Source organism: Poecile atricapillus, chromosome Z, assembly GCF_030490865.1.
Source record: "Poecile atricapillus isolate bPoeAtr1 chromosome Z, bPoeAtr1.hap1, whole genome shotgun sequence".
Classification (NCBI taxonomy): Eukaryota; Metazoa; Chordata; class Aves; order Passeriformes; family Paridae; genus Poecile; species Poecile atricapillus.
Window position 1 is genome coordinate 121,204,476 of NC_081289.1, and position 13,000 is coordinate 121,217,475.

Below are 13,000 nucleotides of genomic sequence, written 5' to 3' on the forward strand. Positions count from 1 at the left end.
TTTCCTTGTCAAAGCACTGTCAAATTAAAATGAGCGAGAACTCCTGGAATCAACCATGTGGTCTTCAGGTAAGGCTCTTCCAGCTCTATAAAACCATACACAGAAATAGAACCCTTCAGCTGCTTTCAAGATATGACTCAAACTCTTGGAAGCATGAATAAACAAAAGTTCATAAGAACCTGCTCTGGTGTTCTGGAGGAACACAGAGGTCTTACTCTGTCTTCCTCAGCTCCCATGAACCCATCACATAAGTTTCTGAACACAAAAGTTTTCATACAAGTTTTACAATTCCTAGTCTTCACTGTGAAGTCTTATTTTTCAATTCTATTTTAAATCTTAAAGAAAAAAACATTTTCACACTATCTTCAGTACCCTCTATTTAATCCAGCGACACATGTAAATCAAGTGCAAAACAACATCTTATTCTGACTCAACAAGTAGAAATTAAAAGTCTGCATTTTGAAAGCTTTGAAACAGCAATAATATGCTACAACTAAGTTGATTGGAGAGAAGAGGCTGCTCCTTCTACAGAAGAGATTTTTTCCCTGTTAGAATTGAACTTGGACATGACTTCATCAGCATCTACAACTGCTGCCTTTAACACTGCTGCTGCTGAAAACACTCATGTTTTCCATTATTCTATTGTTCAGATATACACATGCATTCCTCAGAGTAATTTCCTTTCAAATTCAGGTAATTTTTCCCCTTCAACTGTTACTTGCATTTTCTCCTGCCTTCCCCTCCAGTCTCTCACATTCCTGCTACTATTGCTCACTGACCCTATCAGATACTTAGCTACATCTTTTAGTTCTCCATTGTTTCTTCCCACATTTTGGGGCTGTCCTTGCCCTTGCTAACATCAGCTCCTTTGGCTCCTCCTGTTTGCAAGCAAACTGATTTCCAGAGCCAAAGGTGAGGTGTGCATGCTTTTGTATGCAGCAGCAATGCACAGCAGACAGAGAAGCTGCTGTCAGGGGAGAAATTCATCCACCACCAGCCTCCTTGTCTAGCAGATATGGCTTGCCTGCACATATTAGAGTTCTCAAACACACCAGCAATGCTGCTCCACAGACTATGCTGACATAAGCATGTTGCAAGACAAAGCAAGGAGAAGTGTAAGAGCATATGACACTACTTCTACAAGAGGATGAGGCTTTGCCACCTGGTTAACTGCAATAGGCAAGGAAAATTCTGCTGTAAAGGAATACAGGTATGTGAAAAACACAAACTCTAATTTTCTGTATGCTGGCAGAAACGGTAAAACCCCTCTATTATTAAAGAAATACCTAAGTGCTTAGATAACTCTGCTATTAACGAAGAAATTCAGTTGAGGTTTCATTATTACATGACAAACAGACAAACAAGACACAAGCTATAACTTATAGCCTCTAGGCAATAATTCCTGACATTTTTTTAGAATAAAATAATGAAGGACCAAAGCAAAAGACATGCAATAAGAAATCCAGTAGATTATCTGAGTTCCAATCACTACACCACTGTGAAAATAAAAGCATCAATCATATCTTTGCTTAAAAGCAAAAAAGGCTAATTAATGTGTTCATTAAATTACCCTCAAAATCATGCACAGACCTCTTTTCTGTTTGCTATTTGGACTACCTAATTTCTCATGGCACACTTTGATTTTATTTGCTCTCAACTCCCAGTAGTCACTTTTGGCTTTTTCTTTTTCGCAGCATTTACAGAGAACATGTTATGCAAAAGAAAATAATACAGAGAAATTTTCAAGACTAAACCAAGGAAAACCTACTCAACACCCCTTCTAAATAACCATTTGTCTTTTTTTGCCATGCAGCAGATTAGACATGTAAATCTACAAGATCTCATACACTTGTGTAATGTATTTTGTCTCTATGCTGAAGAGGTCAGAAATAGTTCACATTTAAGTTCACTACATCCCTGAAAATCAGCAACTGTTCACAAAGTTAAAATTATATAATAAAAGCATTAAACAAAGTGATGAAAGAAGAATGTTCCATGCCAATCTATAGCAGAGCATAAGGAAGAAGTTTAATACAAAACGCAAGCGTCTCAAATTTGAAATGCAAAGTAACCTACCAAAAGACAAATGAAATGTCTTCCAACAGTAATGAATTAATATATGTCCCTCATTAAAACACAGCTGATTTGACAGTATTTTAAATAAAGTAAAAATACAGATGGCTCCACACCTAGCCAGTCTCAAAAGCAGGAGAGAGAAAAGGCTGGAGCTTTTCAGGTTTTCTTGACTAGAGCATTAACACTTTTTTGTTGCAGAGGCAGCAGGAACAGGACAGGTCTCTGCCATGCAGTCCTTCATGCCCCTTTTTTGTTGCTCTAAACCTCCATGCACTGCACGGCTGTAAAACTGTCAGGTCAAATCTTTATCACACGATGCACAACCATGCTCTGCTCATGGGGTACCATTCCAATTGGTTAGCACACAGTCAGGCTGACTGAGCACATGCAACATAGCCCTAAGCAACCAAACTCATCATGACCATTTATACATAAAAGCATATTAGCAGAGTGTGTTTGGAGGGGAGGGAAGAAAATTAATTTTATTTTTTTGAATGAGGCAACTTAATAATTTCATTTTTCAAGTGAAAATAAATAAATCTTACACTCCTCAAAAAAATATCATTTCACAAAGTAATATTAATTGTTTTGTGTAATAAACTCACATGAACAATATTTGCTTTAATGTGGAATCATATTACTTTCTCCCTTGTCAGCATTATGCAAGCTATTACACGAGAAATGGCACGTCCTTTTTTAGGAACAGCTGCAGCACCAGAGGGTAACAGATCAATTCATGCAATGCCAACATAAACCACATTTAACAGGATGAGTGAACACATTCCTGTGCAACACAGGCACTTCTTTATATACAAAATATTTATTACTATCAGCATTAAGGTTAAGAAAAACCATGGAATAAGTGGGCAACATTGGAAATTGATTTACTTATAAATTATATCTACGACTCCTATTTCATTTCAGAGTCCATGAAAGAGATGCACAGTAAACACAGCTTCCAGCTCACATGTGGATTTGGGCAGGAATCCAGATCTATTCATCCCTCTGCAGCTCCTCAATAACGAACGACACAGAATTGCAGAAAGATAATATCCCAAAAGCTATGTTATTCCTTCCAGTATGTCAGAGGGCTTAAATACAGCTTAAAACTGGGTTTGGGTGCCTTTATCTCAGGCGAAGTGAAGTCTAAGTGATTAGGCTGAGAGACAAGGATTTAGAGGGATTTCCAGCTGTAGCAGACTTCATGTGAACACAGACATGTTACTTGATCTGCCTGAACTCCTCTACAAAGCACAAATAATCATTACCTCAGAGGGACAAGACTTTACTGAGACCATGAGATATTTGAACAAACATTGTATCAAAACTTGACAAGTACTGGAAATATATAGTTACTTACACAGCACAGCTTACCTGAACAGCTCATTTTCCTTAAAAAAATAAAATAGTAAAAAAAAAAAAAAAAAAAAAAAAATCACAAAAAAATCATTCAAGGCCTTTTCAGTGTAAGATAATAACTGTGACAAATAATCATGCAGGTGAACAATCTTCAGACCTAAATTTGTTTGTAAAAATAAATAATTATAATTTAATTAGTTGTTTGGGTTTTTTTTTAAATTGTGATTTGCAGTTTAGAGAACAGGTGCCAGGGTGCTCAAGCCATGATCTGCAAAACTTTTCTGCTAAACCAGGAAAACCAACCTAGACCCAGCCTGCAGAATAGAAATACAAGTCCGGACGTGTGATGAAGCACTGGGCTACTCAGATAAAAAGTAAACTGCAGTGATGTCTGACCCAAGCCTTGATCTATTTCAATGAGTGCAGAAGTTTTAGATGACCAAACTCCTCAAGGACTGCTATGCATTCCCTATGAATCATCACCCACCTTGAAGCAAGTTCTATTTTAAAAATATAATCCATGATCCGGCCATGATCTCCCAGACTAGCTGTGAGCTACACCTGGGCTCACATCATGAGAAGAGACATAAATAACAAACTAAACATATATGTCCACACATACACCAGCTCCAGAGAAAGCCAAGCCAGGACTGCAGAAGTCCCAGGCAATGCTCCAGGCTCAGAGTGATGATGCACCAAAGCAGCAATGACCTTGACTGGAGCAGCAGGAGTATAATTTCCATTTTGCTGTGTTTGTTTCCCACTGCGCAGCATCCAGTTGCTGGTCTGGTGAAAGTTGTGAAACTACGTAGAAGTGGTGAGAAAATTTTAAATTTTTAAAAGGTAGCCTTTTCAGTCCCTTCGCTTTGACTACAAAACAAAATAATCACTTCTAGAATTGTTAAGCTCTTTTACCAGTTAATCTATTAAGAGACAAATTACATAAATGTTTCTCTACTTTTACTACCAGCTGTTACATACACACAGTATTTCCATTTTGTTTCTTCTTTATTCAACATCAAGCACTTTAAAATGTGAGAAGTTGTTTTTAATGTATTTTTTATTTCTATAAAAATAGTCTGAAATATACAAGTTTAAAAGTTCATAATTTTCTATTATAAAAATAACTAAATTTAAACCTTTGCTAAGATAGTCATTTAAATATGTTTAACAGAGTACATACTTGGATTATCACGAGTCAACATAATTGAAATACAAAGAGATATCTGTCCTTAAATTACCTATTTAGACAACTACTGTAATGAAGCTTTTGAGTTTTGTAAACATCCCCATCTCTTAAAACTCTATTAATTTTAATATGCAATGTTACATACATTGACTGTAGGAAGAAAAAGACAATTTGGGAAAGAGGTGTTAAAATTTTAAACAATAGAGTGTTTATTAGGATTTCTTGAAAACTGTACCAGCTTGCAGCAGCAATGATAATACGCTGATCTGCTACATTGAATAGACAACTGAAGTCCTTCCCACTCCAACTAGCTACTTAGAGGTAGGTTTCTTGGGGTTTAAATCACAAATCTGGGGGCTGGACAATAGGTCTTCAAACCATGATCCACACGTTAGCACTAACGCATATTTACCAGCAGTATAGCTTTTATTCACATTTTTTCAGAATATAGGCTAATAAATACAAGTTCTTGACAGCTCAGATAGATTTGCTCTGGTTTCTTTTTTTTTTTCTTAAAAGGAAAAAATAAGATTATTTTGTTAGTTTGTTTGGTTTTGTTTAAAGTAACATAAACCCCAAACAGCATCTATTCATACACTGCAAAATCATAAATTGAAAGTTCTTAAGGAAACACACGGCAGTGCCTAGAAATTGCTGTCAACATCAACCAAAATGTCTGGATTAATATGCCAGCCACATTACCCGTAATCTGCTTGAAGCAGTTTATACAACTCTGGTTTTCTATCAGACACACAAATCAAAGCTGTTGATTTGAATGCAAATAAACAAACAAAAACAACAAATACTTCCCTTTCATCAATTAGCCATACAATGTAACTTACGGGTATAGCACATAATTATGAGATCTACATGAAGGATTCAATTCCTCAGCAAGAATTATGGTCAGAAGTTTTAAATGCTGGGTTTGAGCACCTTCTTATCAAATGAAACACGAACAAGTACAGAAAAAGGGAATAGTCCTCTACATTAAAAAAAAGTGTTTGTATCTGATTTCTTTAATTAGATGTAACAGGGTAGTATTAGAAGACATGCAACTTCTTTCTCAAACCCACCTTAGGTAGGCAAGATTCTTACTCATATGCCCAATTAGCCACCTGTGTAACACCACTGGCATTTTACTCAAGTGATTTAAATTAGATATTATATATAGGTAGCTTATTTAATCAACAACTAAGTTCTTAGGTAGACAAACTACTAGCCTGTTATTTACATTTCTTTACAGTCTCACATTTTAATGAGATTATCGTCTGGTTTTCTGAAGAGCACTTCCTTCAGTAGGGCGTTTTGGAAACTAATATGCACAGGTATTTTCTACAATGAGAATATGCCAGAGATATACTAAGTTAAAATTCTGTGTTTGAGACTGATCAAAATAAACACAATAAATTTGGAAAATTAGTTTTTCTTGAAGAAACCTTTCATGCCTTCCCTTTCAACTACTCCAATTCAAGGTGACTATATCCATACATAAAATGAAAACATTCTAGATGTGTTTGAAAATAATTAACATGTATAAGATAGAAAGATACAGCCAGGTGGGATTATTACTTCATGAATCTGCCTCTGACATATTTCTGATCTTTCCGCTTCTCAGCACTCACTCTTCTTTCTAATTTACCACTTTCCCCTAACTTCACTACACAACAACCTGTTTTGGTGGAAACAACACCAAACCCCACACAGATACCACCAATGACCCACCTTTCCTCTCTGGTCACTACTCTTTCTCCCCTCCATGCCTTAGCAGTTTGAAGCAGTTGGTGCACAGTTCTCCAGTTCCATCCTCAGTACCCTCCAATTTTGTTCCTGCAGTTTAGGCCTTACACCATCTGCTCCTAAAGACCTTAATGACCTTCCTATAGCTCAGCACACAGCCCCCACACAGCTCCTCTTCACAGGTGGCTGATGGGCCACCTGGGACATACACAGCCACACTGCTCTTACCCCTGCTCATCTTCTATCATTTCCATAGGTTTACCTCCTGTTTCTCCAGGCAACTAACAAGGCAATATTCTGAAGCTTAATTTGCTGCTTGATATCAGAAGATCATTTCTTACTCCCACTTGGCACCCACATTTCTTGGCAACTTCTTCCATTTTCAAACCTTCATATCCTTCTCTAACGTTATCCCACTGGTTTGCAAGGGCCATCTCATAAATACATCTAGTGACTTCAGAGATAAGAACAAAAAAAAAAAGCTCTTTTTTTACCATACTTAGAAAAAAAAAATAAAAGGGACAACAAAACCCACCGAATCTGGGTAGACAGCTGGTGGTCTATCAAGCCTAACATAACTAACACCACAGTAAGACTGGAGTTGCAGTAACCCTATGTATGCATTTGCATCTATTTTTAAAATGCTTGGGTGCGCTGTCCTATCCCCACAACTGGGGCGGACGTCAAAGCTGCACAGATTAGATTAGCCAATCATAAATATCTGTTAGCACAGTCTAAGGAGTTACTTCTCACCAGACAAAGAACAGTAACCCTCTCAACAGTTAAGCAGTATGCAGTATCTTTTTTTTTTTCTTGTTTAAATTATCTGTAGGTGGTTTTGCTGGTTTTGCCTGCTTTTTAATGTCACTTGCAGCAGGAGACCTACAACAAGAAAACAGCAAGTAACTAAGAAAGCAGCAACTGCCTTGGTTTTGTGGGTGATTCAAATAAAAATGTAGGAATTAACATGAGATGTTCCTGGACACAAGACTGCAAATAAACAAGGCTGCAACAAGAGATCTCTGTCAGCCAGCCATAAAACTTCTTTGCAAACCAACAAGCAAACAGAATTTGGATGTTTCAGACTCACACTGTATGGCCCTATGGCACATTTACTATAACCTGAGGATCAGAATTCTGAAAGCAGTAAGACAGTAAATATAACACATTTGGAGCAGTGAGAATTTAAACCTCATCATAGATTAAAAATTTATATTTTTCCCAGAAATGGAATAGGCAGCAATGTCCAAATTCTTGATCCAATTCCAGTATCTTGAACACAGATACCACAGTTATCTTCAGAAGATGACAAATGGCTAAAAATACAGTGCTTAATATGAGCAATTCTGAATTTTACCTGCTGCTTCTTTCTACTCAGTGTCCCCACTGCAGGAAGTTGTTTCAGCTGGTTTGTACAACAAATGATAAACTACAAGACAATGAACTTCACAGGCATACTCACAAAGTAGTTTGTGTACTTAGCAAAACAGTGTGGGATCACTTCAAAAGAACTAGGGACAGACAATTAGCTTTTTACCTTGCTTTTCTCAAAGGAAAGGTAAGGTGAAGTCATATGTCAAGATTATCACACACATCAAAAGTATTGTTCAAAGGGTTTTAGATCACATGCTTGGGCCACAGACAGCATAAGGAGTCATTCCGGAGTGCCAGTCTGAGCCCAGACACATTGTGAAGAGATATTACTACCTATCATCTCAGGTGACAGAGACAATTCAATTCTCACAAATACAGTAACAGCTGTAAGTGGCCCCATATCCATGCAAAACAGCACCATTACTTCCTCAGCTTTACAAAGGCCACAAAAACTGACTACCTCTGTCTAGCTCACAGTTGTAGTCAGCACTGCCTATGTTTATCTTTCTCATTCCACATTCAGAAAGATGGAAAAAAGGCACATATGGACTTAAACCAGAAAATTAGAAGTAAAACCTATACTCTGAAAATTAAGCAAGTAGCAAAATAATATGCAAACCTAGTACCAATATGATTAAAAAGCTAGGAAAGAGTCAGGCATCTTGTAAGCTGACCCAGCAAGTAGGAGAAAAAAAAATGTAGGAAGATCTGGTATTTGTTTGTGCAGAAATCCTGTTACCATAACAAAGGAAGAATAAAACATCAAAAAGAATATTTAATTGCTCAAAATCAGAATGAAGAATCTGTTCAGACTGATAGAATCAACTGAGTTCTGCCCCTCTTCCCCAAAATTAATTTCTTCTCCTCAGTGTCCACACTTCTTTATCACCCAAATCAATATTTAACAAAATTCTTAGCCAATTAATTCCTGAGCAGCTCTGCATTTGCAATTTTTTTCCATAGCCTCATACCTGTGGATGGTTAATTTTTGTTTTTTACAATTGTCTGGGTATAGCCACTGCTGGTTTTGTTCAACCCATGACAGCCAGATTACAAAAACCCTCCCATTAATGTGCATCCACAAGGTCATCACTAAACATGTTGCTACAGGACTCAGGATTTGTGTCTGGAAATTTTAGCAAGAATGTCTCTAATAGCAGAAAGGAATTCGCACACAACCTCCTCCCTGGTGTTATCTGTCCTTGTCTCCATCAGCAGTCATCCTGACATTACAAGAACTCATAAGCTTCTGTCAGCACACCACATTTCCCCTGCTTCTCACTGTAATTCACACTCGTAAGACTCAAACTTCTAAGCTACATCTTCTAGTACTTAGGCTATCCTGTTACAGGTGTAGTTGAATTTTTGAAAAACTAATCAAACAAACTGCTTTAAAAGCTTCAATAATTTGTCTTCTCTGGAAATGCAGACATTCATTGATTGATTGTTAATGGTGAGTTTTTCAAGGTAAGTAAGCTACTCATACTTCTGAACATATCACCTTACTGTACTTTCTTAAAAAGCAAACAAAAACCCCAAACCAACAAACTAAAAACCCCCAACAACAATAAGAATTAGTATTAGTAGAACAAAGTATTAGCACTCCTGACTCATTATACTAACCTTAAATCAGTGGTCAGCTTAAGACCAGTTGCCAGGAATCAGCTTATTACCTCCTGCTCCTTCAAAAAACTCCTCTCTATAGCTTCAGACTAAACGTTGACAACATAAACTCCCAGTATTGCCATAACAAAAGAAATAAGTTATTCCAACATTTTAAAATCCTATAAAGTTGTCTGTGCTGCACTGTAGTAACATTTACATTGTTATTGTTAAAATCCCCCACTGTTTAATCATTATCAATGCACAAATTATTCAAATTCCTCAGTTATGCTTATTGCTGGCTAACTCTACAAGAGCTGGAAGAAGTATTATTCAACCTAGAAATATTTCTATTTGCAGAATTTGCTGCCTGCAAAAGAGCTAGATAGAAGACTGGTCTTCCAGCAAGACACTTGTGAATTTAAGCATACTTCACGTTTTTACACCTGGTGTTTTATGAAGCCAGTTAGGGTGAAGACAGCTCTTCATACCATTCAAAGTTCACCGATTCTCCGTGCTGGGGCAAGGCTGATGCAGCTGCAGCCTCACAGCCTCTGCCACACCAGAACTTCTGAACTGGGTGTATTCTTCTAGCACTGCCTCGGGGGCTACTGATTAGATGGAGACCACACCTTTACTGATTATTCTTTATCTTCAGTCATCCATAGAATTAAAGAAACCTATTTAACCACAGTTATTTTGCATGTTTCGATGAAGCCTAGAAGAAAGGGTAACAGTGAATTCAATTTGTCCTGGTCCACAAACAATTTCTAACCATAAGCAGCAGCAAGAGATGTTGGCCCTGTGACTATAGAGGTCCCCTGCCCTACGGTATTCTGATATAAAATGTTATTGTCCACAAAACAAAGTGCAAGACCGAGAGACAATTCAGATTTGAAAACAAATCAAAAATCAAAATTACTTTGAATAGCTGTACAACACACAGTTCAGTATACAAGTCAGAAAAATGGATTTTTTTATATTTTCAATTCAAGGAATCATTTAGAACTTATAGACTTATCATTCAAAATGTTAGTAGGCTTTCCAGTTTACTTTGAAAGCAAAGAAATATCTACGTTAGTCCTGACAATTCTCACTAATTTTACTGGGATTTTGGGAAAGGTTTGAAAGCCCATGACTCTTGTGGGACAGGATTCTTTTATATATTTTAGCAAGCTATTTAAAAGCTTCTCTGAAATCTCAGACTCACTGGAGAACACCAACTAAATTTATAATGATTAAATAAATATATGCTGTCACATCCCATTGTTCAGGAAAAAAATTCAGCAATAGCAGACAAAACTGCAAGAGTATGAGAGAATAGTTACAAAGATACTGCATATGCCATTTTGGTTATGTTTAAAACAATGCAGTAGAAGCAACACATTAGAGCAGGCTTTTCCACTCGGACTTGTTTAATCCACACTGCAAAACCTGGAAGCATGTGTTTGAGAGGAGGGTTGAATTCTGATTGAATTATTTAATTTTTAAAATCCATTTCTATTGTGAGAAAAAGTTTTTTTTGTTTTTCAACAGGTTACAAAATGATTACCCAGGAGACATTCATCAACAAGAAAAAGCAGTTTCAAAGGGAAGTGCACACCTCTACCACTGCTGCCCCAAACATTCACAGACAAAAGGATGACTGCGGCTTTCCGGAATGCACAGTTGATACAATATGATGAATAAATTACAACCTTGAGAGTCAGGAGTAAAGTATTTATCTGTGAGGAAACAAGAAGCTAATATCTTGCAGGGAAAAATATTTAAGGAATGCCAATGTGAAAATAAGCATACATAGACATTACTTCAGCTCTAATGTTACATTTGTACTTGCAGTTCAGAAACATAATTGGCAGCACCTGTAAATGATCACTACTGCTTGATATTCATTAACTGGTAGAAAATAGGGATTGATACCAAGTCTTATCATATCTAAGAATGTAAAGCAATTGAAGGGCTCCTTTACTCTGATGAATTTCTCCAGCACCAGCAAATCCCATATCCATCTTTTAGTGATTTTTGCATCAAATATGAAAAAACCAAAACCATTAATAAGTGTCAGCCTTAATACAGAAGTGAACTTCCTCCATCTTTCGCTGCCAAAGACTCTGCACTAGACTAGATATGCAAGTACAACTATTTAAAACAAACTGTTCTTATACAATGTGTGAATAAGGAGAGCTTTAGATAATATTGAGTGGTATTACTTTTACAACACTAACAGGCATTAAAAAAATAAAAAAACCCACACACATAAACCTCCACCCTTTCGATTATTAAATTGAAGAGATGTTATCTACGTTGATGTGCATACTGAAGAAATTAAGAGTATTTTGCAATTCATTCTGCAGAGTAATGCCCCTTTGTAAAGTGTCTAGTTATGTAACACTCCAGAAAGAGTTCTGGATCATGCATTGCTAGAGAGATATTGTAAAAGTACAGTAGAATCCCATCTTAATTACTCATCTTGTACATCAGGAAAGAAGACAGTGTAAAACATTTGATTGCTCACAAAGAAAATGATAACAAATATCCAACTGGAGAAAGAGAAATAAGGAAAGAACTTAAAAACCTGCCTAGATCAGCAGCTAAAAAAAAAAAAAAAGTTGAAATTGAGATGCTCACTGACATTAATAATACCTGAATTTGAACATTAATTGTATAAACCAGTCTCTGCCCTAACACTTTCTACTATGAAACAGGTGATAAAATGTTTTTTTCACTAGCCACCATTAGGACAAAAAGCAAGAAATTATTTGGTAAATCAAGCAGAGGTCAATTAAACGAGAAACGCATCAGTGTGGCTGAGGAAACCGACGGAAGATGCACTTAGTTTCTATAGAGTTTGATGGAGGAGGAACACCATGATCACTCTAATCTGCAGCAATCTTTTATAGGTCCTCCAGTGAGGCAACACTGATTGTATTATAATGATCTCTCTGACGCAATACTTATTCCCCATACAAACTGGTGGGCTCTCTACTAGGCTGTGACCAATGGTGCAGCCCAATGCATAAAATGAGTAAGTGCACTTCGGCAGAACAGGAAAAGAGTTCCCTCCTCCTGCATGTATGTACACAAAAAAGCATGTATCAGCTAAATGGTGTCTCCACACTGAAAGCTAGTGTTCTAAATTTCTGATTATTAATAACTGAAAATTCCACAGTTCAGAAGAGCTTAAAGAAAATTCTTTAATCATTTCCTCTAAATAGAGCATTAATATATGTATTAAATTGGTGAGTTAATATATTTTGTTTTCCACTAATCCTAGTAAAACCTTTTGCTTTAGCTCTCTGTGCAATCCACTTTCCCAGGCTGCATTTAACACTCATAAGCAGGATAGCAGTGCTACGTCAATGGATATCTTAGGCAAGATGCTTCCCTATGTTTTAAGGGGAGTGAATCAACCCTACCTCAAAATAAAATTCCAAAATATTCAAACGTCACATGTAGGAAAACAGAAGAGTGTGTGTGCGTGTGCAGCTGTGTGTGTCCACATGTATTTGCACACGTACACACAGAGCCATCTTTGTGGGAGACAGCAACTGTAACATTGCAATTACCGTTTTCGTACGTAGATGTGTATGGATGTATAACGGCTCTCACACGTGTGTGCGGCTATAATACGTAAATTCCAACGCTACAATAGAAGCCCCCACA